Source organism: Triticum aestivum, chromosome 1B, assembly GCF_018294505.1.
Source record: "Triticum aestivum cultivar Chinese Spring chromosome 1B, IWGSC CS RefSeq v2.1, whole genome shotgun sequence".
In the NCBI taxonomy this organism is placed as follows: Eukaryota; Viridiplantae; Streptophyta; class Magnoliopsida; order Poales; family Poaceae; genus Triticum; species Triticum aestivum.
In genome coordinates, this window is record NC_057795.1 from 653,887,607 (window position 1) to 653,898,548 (window position 10,942).

The window sequence follows — 10,942 nt, forward strand, 5'->3', positions numbered from 1 at the left end:
TCATTTTTAAACTGCTTCCGTGCACAACTTGCCTTTTTGTAACTACAAAATTATGACTACAAACTTATGCTCATAAAACTCTTATTTTAGGACTAAATTTAAATAACATATATAATCATAACGTATCGAGGGGCGCGGCGTGCCGCCGCGCAGGCATTGCTAGTATCAACTACATTTTACCTACCACTTCGTTTCTATAGACAATATGCAAACAATTCACCTTTCAGTGTACGAAGACCTGACCCGTATTTAACCATTTGATTTTTCTCCTATATGTGAACAAAAGGATGTATGTAACTTTGAAACATAATAGAATTATTTGTAGGGAAATCTATTGCTATATCATATAAAGAAATGCTGGTAGTTGTAACCTAAAAGGCACACACACCCACAGACTAGTGTTAAAGGATCTAGAATAATGAGGTGTCCCATTAAGTACCTTGTTGAAAATATTTCGATTCAACATATGATGATGATCTGAACCAAAACCTAAAGCAACCAGAACCTGGCGTAGTGTTTCAATTTCAATCAAAATAAGAGAATTCAGGGATTTGATCCAAAAATTCACATCGAATTGTTGTTCTCTAACCTGAAAGAGAAACATGCAAATCATTCAGCTGCTGCAGTGTTCACTTGTCATCATAACAGTCAACTGGCACTTACAGTGTGAGGATTGGGATCAAGAATGTGCTGGGTAAGATTTCTCACACCGGTAGAAAACCATGGTGGCCAAAAAAATTAGCTCTGGAAACCAACTTAACATGACAAGCATGGTATGTCTGTTGCAGCAACTTACCAATTTATACAAAGTCATTAAATTGGGGTCATCAAAGGGTAAATACCCAACCATAAGGACAAACAAGATTATGCCACAGGACCACACATCAGCAGCCATACCATCATAAACTTTATCAGCAAGCACCTAGAAAAACAATCTACTGATTACAACTCCCGAAGCACAATTTTTAGACAATGTAGAAACACAAATAAATTTACAGAAGGCAGAAAACTAACCTCAGGCCACGACCAGGAGAGCGCGAATGACACCATGTGTGTTCCCCCTCGTCCCATAGCTTCATCACGGTGAGGGCTCGAGAGGGGGGGAGGACCGCCACTACGCCTTCTCTCGAGCCCCTGGCTGGCAGCCCCAGACCATCAGCAATTGGATTTGACTGCAACGACGAGTTAGGCCTGTGGACATGTTTTAGTTTTTGAGATAAACTTAAAAAGTAAGACCCTGTTTGGAGACCCGCCACTCCACCACTCCGCTCCCGGAGCTGGAGTCAAAAGGTACGGAGCTGGAAAAGAGATGCTCCAGCTCCTCGTATTTTTAGGAGCTGGAGTGACTCCGAACAGGGCCTAAGTATCTAAGATCAGCAATAACATAGACCAAATTCATAATCTAATGAACTGGTCAGCATGAGAATCACATGTGATGTGTATGAACCAACTTGAATTGATGAATTATGGTGGTACTCGCTCAAACGACTTGCATGTCTGCATTTCATCAAACACGCGGGATGTACAAAAAACAGATGCAACAAAGCTCTACAGAAATAGTGTGAGACAACTTCATGCTTAGTTCAGAAGCGATTAGTTATCTATCCATATTTAGTGCATCCACCAGAGCCCCGTGCCGCTCCCCCAAGCGGCCCGGGCGCGACCTAGCTCTCTGCCGCCCGCAATCCCTACCTCGCCTCTCCCCTCCCTCGCCGCCGCTAGCGGACGCCGCCGGGCAAAGCCCATGCGCGCATCGGCGGCGGCGAGGCCCTTCCCTCCCCACGAGGCGTCCGGGCCGCACGGGACGGCCGGTCCTGTGGTGGCGCGCGGCTCGGCGGGGCATGTCGGGTCGTGGGCGGCTTAGGGTGGCTGCTAGGGGCGGCGTCGGTGCTCTCTTGCACCGGGCGGCGTCGGTCAGGCATGGCGCAGCCATGTGTGGCGCGAGGTGCGGATCTGGCATGGATCTGGCTCGGGGCGGGGTCGCAGTGTGCTGGCGCTGGGTGGTTGTGTCGATTGGCGGCGTTGCCTAGCAGGGAGGTGCGGCGTGGGCGTGCGCGTGCTGGGCGCGGTGTGTGCATGTTGGAGCCTTGGAGGCGACGGATCTGGCCTGACGGCGCTCGTGGGCTCTGCTGCTCCGGCAGCGGCGGCTTTGTGTAGTGCTAGGAGGCCTGCTTCATTCGAGGGGCTTGAGGGATGCCGGGGCGGTGGCCCCGGGCATGACGCCGCCGGATCTTGCCGGCGGGTTGTCATGGTGGTTCTGCCGACGAAGCTGGAGGTGCTGTGACTGGCAGGTCACAGAGAGCCGGTGGACGTCGACCATGTGGATGGTGTGCAGTGCAGTACTTCGGATCTGCTCGGATTCGGAGGTGTGATGGAGCTCTCGGCGAAAGTCTAGCCCGACTTTGGGTCGGTGCCGGCAATGGTGGCGCCATGGTGTAGTCGTGGAGCTCCATTTCATGACTCTCGGGGAGAAATCCCTAGCTTCGGTGGTCGAAGCGGGCGTTGACGGCGGCTACGTCGTATCCTTCTTTGAGGCCTCGCCTTGGAGAGTCAGTATTTTGCAATTTGCACGGATCTCTTTGTCGTCGGGGACAGTGGACGTCGGGGCGGCGACTCTGGGTGGTTTCTGATTGTGCGTCGAGATGGCGATCTCGGGAACAATGCGAGTGGAAGCTCTATGAGGTGGGGCTCTGGCTCGACATTGGTTGGGTGGCATTCTTGTTCCGCTTGGGCGGTAGGGATGTCGGCTCGGTCGATGCGCCTCAGAGGAGGCGGTCTGACTAAACGTCGGGGCAGCGACCCCGGATGTGGTGCGACGTTCGTGGTCTGCGAGTGGTTGCCCTGAGCAGCGTGGGCTGCAGGCAGCTGGGTTGTGTGGCGTTGCTGCTCGAGGGGAGCGGTGGTATGTCGGGGTGGCGGCCCCAGAAGGCAGTGCCGGTTGATTGCGCTGGGCGCGACGGAGCGGTGGATGTCGGGGCGGCCCAGAGAGAATCACTGTGGCGACCAGACTTTTGTGACAACGATGATGGTGGGAGCGATGTCGGCGACGCGACAATGGTTCCGGTAGTTGGCTCTTCTCCGGCGTGTCCACGGTTTTGCCTCGGTTTGCTTATTACTGTAGAGTCGAAGCTGCAGCGACGGGGCCCTGTGGTGTACGATAACTGGCTGTAGGTGGCCCGTTCGGCGATCTTCTGTGGCGCCAACCGTGCCTGATTTTGTTCTTTTGAGTTCTCCATCAAAGTCGGAGCTGCGTTGTCTGGCCGGAGGTCGACTTGTCGTCGATTAGGGTGGGTTTTGCCCTGTGTGTTTCAGTCTATGGGAGTGGGCTTGGCCCTTGTTGTTACGGTTTTTGCCCGGTTTTCTGTAATTAACTGGGCAATTCTCTTCTGCTTAATTAATAGATGAGGCAATCTTTGCCTCTGTTTCGAAAAAAAGCGATCAGTTCACACGGACGTACCAAAGAAATAAAATCACCTTATTTCTTTATTTTTATTTTTTGCGAGGAGAAAGAGAATTTATTAATCAAGCGGCGGCCAAGTCTGCATTACAAAGATCAGGCACCTCGTCTGGTCCTGAGCGAAGCCACACGACAGTTCGCTTCTTTATTCTACCAAAATTTGCTAAAAAATGACTAACTGAGTTTTGTTCCCGCCTAATATGCTTGACTAAAAATTTCCTACCCTCCTGAAGGTGTGATCTAATTTCTTGCACCATCATTGTATGAGCTGATCTGTCATCATCAGTACCCGTAATCAATTTCACAACATCCAAACAATCCGTTTGGATAACAATCGGCATGGCCGTCCACTGGATAGCGAGTGAAATTCCTTCCATACATGCAGCAATTTCAGACTCAAGTGCAGATGCACAATGTCTAAGCTCACGGCAGGATGAATAGATGATTGCACCTGATTCATCCCTGAGTATCATGCCCGCTCCACCTGTACCGTCTTGAACTGAAAATGACCCATCAATATTCAGGGCTGCCCAGCCTGCTGGGGGCGCCTCCCACCGGGCTGGTTGAGCCTCTCGGTCCGCCACATGCAAGACTGGACGTCTTTTGAGCTGAGGACTAGCGACCATCTTCCCTTTGACATGATCAGCATGTGGGTCACTCTGCAGGGCCAGCAGGAAAGATATGTAGCTCGAAAGGAAGCGCGTCGAAACCTCCACTGGTGGCGGCCGCTTGTCATGCACTATTTCATTGCGTACGTGCCAACAACGCCAAATCGTCATTAGTGTACACAGGCGCTGCTCTTCAGATAGATCAGGCAGGACATGGAGGAGCCACTCCGGCCCTGTGTGTTGCATTTGCCGGATGTCCGGGATACTCCACTGCTGCGCCATCGCCTGCCATAATGTCACTGCTTGGGGGCATCTACACAGAGCATGGAAGGTGTCCTCCGGCTCAGAAGCACAAACAGGACATAAGTTAGATACTTCGAGACTACGACGATTTTTATTAATCCAAGTGGGCAAATAATCCGTAACCACCCGCCACGCAAAGACACGCGCCTTCGGAGGAGCAGGGCACCTCCATAATAAAGCCCAGACGGCTCGTCGCCCGACTGGTGCCCTGCTCGCCGCGACTGAAGAGGGCCGATGACGATCCTCTAGCGCCAGCCGGTAAGCGCTACGAACTGAGAAAACACCGCTTTTCTTATATTCCCAGGCAAGAACATCCTCGCCCATTCGAGGGGAGGCTCGGATTTTAACAATTTGCTCAATGTCCACAGGAAGAAAATAATTATTGAGAACATCTAGCCGCCACGCGCCATGTTCATCAAGTAGCTCTGAAACTCTCCTAAGGCGACATCTTCCCTGTCTTGTAATCAGATTGCCAGAACCCCCATTGGGAATCCATCTATCTCTCCAAATGCGGATGCAACGACCATTTCCAACTCTCCAGATGAGCCCTTTCTTGAGAAGGTCTAGACCATGGGCAATTGCTTGCCAAGTAGGAGAAGAGCCGTTGGGGAACACAGTGTCCTCTAGTTCACCAGAAAGGAAATATTTTGCCTTTAGCACTCGTGCGCACAAGCTATCAGGGAAAGCTAGGATCCGCCATGCTTGACGTGCCAGTAATGCTTGATTAAAAAGACGAAATTCCCTGAACCCCATACCGCCATGAGACTTGGGCTGGATCAACTTCTCCCAAGCACGCCAATGTGTTTTGCGACGCCCCTTCTCAGCGCCCCACCAATAATTCCTGACCATGCGTGTAAGATCATCACAGGTGGACGCCGGTAGTCGGAAAACACTCATCAAGTATTTTGGGAGGGCTTGTGCAATAGATTTAATTAAAACCTCTCTTCCACTTTGCGCCATCTGGTCACACCAAGACACAAACCTCTTTGTAAACTACTCCTGAATATTCTGAAACCGGCCCTTTGACATCCTTCCATTTGGTGTGGGGAGGCCAAGATATTTCTCCTCAAAATTAACATTCTGCACATCCAGAACACGCGTCACAGCTTCCCTATCACCCAATCGACAGTGCTCACTAAAAAGAATAGAACATTTCTGAGGATTGATAAGTTGTCCAGTGGCACGAGCATACTCCTCAAGAACTCCCTTGATCCGTGTGGCTTCCCCTTCCGTTGCACGAAAAAATAACAAGGTGTCATCAGCAAATAATAAGTGTGATATCCCTGGTGCTCTTGGACACACCTTCAGTGGCGAAATATGTGCCTCCCGTACATCCTGCTTTAGCAAAGCCGCTAGACCGTCAGCAATAAACAAAAATAAAAATGGTGATAAAGGATCTCCCTGCCGTAGCCCACACGACGGTGCAAATGAATCTGAGAGGGCTCCATTTAATTTAATCGTGTATCTCACCGAGGTGACACATGCCATTATCCATCTCACCCATCGATGATCAAAGCCCATCTGTTGCATCACTTGCTCCAGGAACTTCCAATCCACTCGATCATAAGCCTTTGACAAGTCCAATTTGTACGCACAAAAACTTTTATCCGGATTCTTCACATGCTTTATGAAGTGTGTACACTCGAAGGCCATGAAAGCATTATCCGTAATCAGCCTACCGGGGACAAACGCACTCTGCTCTGGACAAATGATATCCCCCAACAGAGGCTTCAACTTGTTAACCAGACATTTGGAAATAACCTTGTATATGACATTACACAGCCTTATCGGTCTAAAATCTGATAATCTTGCAGGCTCATCAACTTTCGGAATCAACACAATAGTAGTCATGTTGATACCCTCGGGCATGTGGCCTGACTCAAAAAACAGCCTTACTGCCTCAACAATATCATCTTTAACTATGGCCCAATGCTTCTGGAAGAAACGTGCTGGGAATCCATCTGGACCCGGGGCCTTAAGAGGACCCATCTGAAACAAAACATCGCTAATCTCCTTGACAGAAAATGGGGCACACAACTTTTCATTCATCTCCTCCGTGATAAGGCGCTCAAATAAGGACAGCACGTTGACTGCATTAAGAGAATCATCAGCAGTAAATAATTTTTTAAAATATTCCGCTGCCATACCTTCCATAACCTTCTGATCAGTATGGACCAACCCCATCACTATCCGCAAGACCTTTAATCTTATTTTTCCTCGCCCTCCAAACCGCCTTCTGTTGGAAAAATTTTGTATTCCGGTCACCCTCTTTCAGCCAATCAATGCGTGACCGCTGACGCCATAGCATCTCCTCTCTATATAGCAGCTCGTCCAAATGATCTGATTCTTTGCGGATATCCTTACGGTCGGCATTCATATGCATGAGTTCCTCAAGCCTAGACCGTGATTTCTCTATCTCCTTGGTCACATTACCAAACCTCTTCCGGCTCCATTCATGCAACTTGTCCATGACAGCATCTAGGGAAATTTTGACATCATACAGCCCATGTTTCCTCCCACGCTCCTGCCATGCAGCCGCCACCACCTCCTCTAACGCAGCCTCCCTTTCCCACATCACCTCATATCGTCGAGCACATTGCATTCTACCTCCAGTCTCTGGGATGCACTGCACCAAAAGGGGGAGATGATCAGAGCATGGTGATACTAAGTGTTTTACGGCAGCCTCTGGATATTTATTCCTCCAATTATGGTCCGCTACTGCCCTGTCCAGCCTCACTTGAACATTCGCCCTGCCGCTGCGTTTATTATCATATGTAAATGGATACCCGGAGAAGCCCAAATCAGACAGGTTACACGCCGCAAGAACATCACGAAACGCAATCATTTGTCCTGGCGATCTTGGTGTCTCTGACAAGTGCTCATAGTCCCACATCACTTCATTAAAATCACCCACCAAAAGCCAAGGTAAGTCATCCTGTTGTGCTCTAAGCCTTTTCAGGCCCTCCCACATCAAATGTTTGTTCTCAACTCGGGGTTCACCATACACAAAAGTAACATGCCAGAGTTGATCATCAGCAGGCAAGCGAACATACGCATCAATCCATCTTTTATTGCAATCACGGATATCAACATACAGAGACTCATGACAAAATAAAGCTAGCCCTCCACTATTACCCTCACTACTAACACCTTCAAAACCACAGAGACTCAATCTATTACGAAGATGATACATTTTCTCTTTTTTCTGCCTAGTTTCGCATAAGAAAATCATACTGGGGGAATGGGCTCGAGAGAGAGCCTGCAGATCGCGAACTGTCGATGCGTTCCCCGCGCCCCGACAGTTCCACACTATGCAATTCATTGTTCCTGACGGGGCGGCGCGCGCGACCCCGTCAATATACCAGCGGCCCCTGGGCCGGTTGCCTCCAGTTCCACCTCACGCATCATACTATTCACCTCCTCATCCACCTGACTTTGATCCAACTTGCCTTTCTTCTGTAAGCCTCCCTCTGGTACATCACCAAACAACACCAGAGCCTTGTCCTCTGCTGCTACAGTAACATTAGCCATTAGGCCCAGCACATGCCGCTTGCCCAGAATTGAGTCGTTGTAGTCCATGGATTCTGATGCACTTCCAAATGACACATGCACCTTGTCTAGGTTGCGTATAGCTGGAATCTTCTCTTCTGAATTTAAAGGTGCATCCCTAATCACCAGCGGACCCTGCTTTCTTCCTGCCAGAGCCTTTTTAGGCAGTGGTGCACTCTTTTTCCTCCTCGACTTAGACAATGGTTCTGCACTTTTTTCCATTGCCCTCGCTTCAAACTGGGCTTTCACCAACTGGACCTTGCTACACTCATCTTTCTCTTTCGCCAACCGGAGACGCATGTTTTCAACTTGGCTAGCAAGAAGGGCGTCAGCCTCCGCCGGACCTGGTTTTTCCTGTTCCTCAAAACCGTCGTGAGCATCAACTCTGTCTGGAATTACAGGTGATCTCCCAGAGCCAGAGCTTGCAGTTGAGCGAGCTGCATGTTGGGTCCCTGATCCGGCACTCCCCAGTGAAAAATCCATGCCCCGCCGCGCTCTTGGCTGACCCGGAGAAGGTGTAAAAGCAGAACGGTGCTCAAACTTCTTGAAAGGGGAGCAGCGAAGTGTGGAGTCATAGGCCTTTGACGGCAACCCCACTAACATCTTCTCACAGGCATCTTTGTCATGCCCCATAAAACCACAGTGAAAACAAAAGTGTGGTACTCTCTCATACTTAAGCTTGAACGTGGCCCTCTTTTCTTCACCCTTCACCTTGTATGCAAGCATCACATCTTTCTGCAGCCTTCTATTGTAGGGTAGTTTGACACGGATCCGCAGGAAGACATTTGTACCTTGTCCCTCTGCAGGCGCATCCACCTCCAGCACCTCACCCAGAGTACCACCTAGGGCATTGCCATAAGCCCTAGTCTGCTTCTTCCACGGGATATCAAACACTCGCACCCAAACGGGGACTGAATCAAGTGTTGTCTCTGAAGGCCTCGCATCACTATCAAAGGGGGCCACCAGGAGAGCATCACCATCATAAATCCATGGCCCTCCTCTTGCCACAAATTTGTAGTCACCTTCTGAAAACAGCGTGATCACATGGTAGTTCTTTTCTACAGGCTTGAACTCAACTCCAGTACGCAGCTGCCAATTTTTCTCAAAGTGATCAGACAGCGTTTTCGCTCTAGGGCGTTTCTGCGATCTATACAGACTAATGAGCTTCCATCCCACGGCCTTCTCCTCCTCCTCCTCTTCCTCAAAGTCCACTGCCACGAACGCGACATCATCCATATCGACATCCCCGCCGATCTGTGTCTCCACGCTGTCCGGTAGGCTGCCATCAGACGTCGGCCTATCCCAGTTGCTGTTCTCCAGGGTCACCTCCCCGTCATCCGCCTGCGCCCGTTCCTGTCTGACAGGTACAACAACGCCACCACCAGTAGGCTTCGGGTGGGTAGGATCCTCATCGGGTCCCCCTTGATCACCCCCACCTCCGGCAGCAGCCGGCCGTCGCGACATCACAGGAGGCGGACGTAGTAGAGCGGGATCCGGGGCAGGTGGGACGCACGGATCTGAGTTACTGCTAATAATAACCGGAACCCTAGGGCCGTGGTTTACTTGCAGACCACGCCCAGTCACCAGATGAGACCGACTATGACTCGTAGACAACATAGACTTCGGGATCCCCGGCGAGAGAGACACCTTCCGCCGTTCTGGATCGCTTCCGTCGGAGGGATAGGTTGGCGGCGGCGCATGGTCGCCCATCGCCAGAGCAAGACCTAACCTAGACGAAGCAGACGAATCACGTGAACACTTGTTCCGTGTCACCTTATTTCTTTATTACTAAGGTTTTCAGGAAAGATATCTTCTTATTTCTACGCTCTTCTTCCCTAGACTTGATATTCGTTTTTCCATGGATCTAGAAGAGAGAAACAACAATTATACTCTGTTCAGATCAACCTGTGTGCTGGATGGCACAATGTACTGTAACAAACCCACATATAATGTTTAACCATTGTATCTTTTTGAGCCTCACATCACAATTTCAGTGCAAAATTCAGAAACAGAGAGGGGAAGTGGGTTTGGATCCAAAGGAAGCGGAGGTGGATCCAAAGGAAGGGGAGGGTAGGGGTATACCTGGCCGCAGCAGATCCCACACCGATGCTCCTCTTGGATCAAATCGACGCTGCTCCCTGGCCCTGCTGCGAGTAGGCCGGAGACAAGGCGATGCAGGCATGGAAGGCGCCGCACAACCGCATGGAGAGCTGAGTAGAGAATCCCGCACAGAGTCCCGTCGGCGGCGTGGGTGCGCACTGGGTGAATCAGCCCGATGGAGGAGGAGGAGCAGTGGGAGAAAACTCAGAGAAGGGTGCATGACGTCCTCACCGCCGCCGTCTCGTCTTCATGTGTGACCAGTGCCATATCTGCCGGACCCGGCCATGCCAACTCGTCCCTTGCCTCTTCCCCTCCATTCATGCACCGCCGGTGCCGCCTCGCCTATCGACCATTCGACCGAGTAAGAGCATCTTCCGGGAGTGAAATAGCGACTCCTCAGGGAGGACCGCCGGTGCCACCCCCTATACGCCGTTTTTTGAAATACAGTTCGGCTAAAATTTGAAGAAAATGACACAAGCCCACGGGAAATTTGGACGAAATTCAGGCAGTTTTCATTCATATTTGTACATAATTTAAAAGTCATAATTAAAACCCTAAAAACTACGCCACCACCGTTCCGAGCCTTCTACATGCCGAGGAGCTTGTAGAAGGTGTCATCGTCGCCGTCGCCATCCTGCACGCTACCGTCCTTGTTGCATCCCTGTCCTAGGTCGCCCAGGCGAACAGGGTTGGATGGCGCCGGTGCCTCCTCGTCGTTGTCCTCGAGGACGACGACGCCGTCTTCGTCGTAGCCGCGGCGCCGGGCGGCGATCTCCTCAAGGGCACGGCGCTGGCGCTCCATCTCCTGCTTGAGGCCCCCGCACATAGTCGTCCCGCGCCCATTCCTGGCCGGTCTCGAGGTCTGCGGCCATGGCGATGTGCTCCTGCTTGACGATGGCGGGCGGCGTCACCGGCTCCTTCTTCG

At 51.0% G+C, this 10,942-nt stretch overlaps 1 long non-coding RNA gene across 1 annotated transcript; it reads right to left on the reverse strand.

The window, feature by feature from the left end:
• Nucleotides 1–245: 245 nt before the first annotated feature.
• Nucleotides 246–10,389, reverse strand: LOC123145699 (uncharacterized). Its single transcript, XR_006472374.1, has 3 exons — nt 10,000–10,389; nt 1,015–1,191; nt 246–922 (listed from the first exon to the last, which is right to left on the reverse strand). It is a non-coding gene; the product is annotated as an uncharacterized lncRNA (long non-coding RNA).
• Between the last annotated feature and the right edge of the window lie 553 nt (nt 10,390–10,942).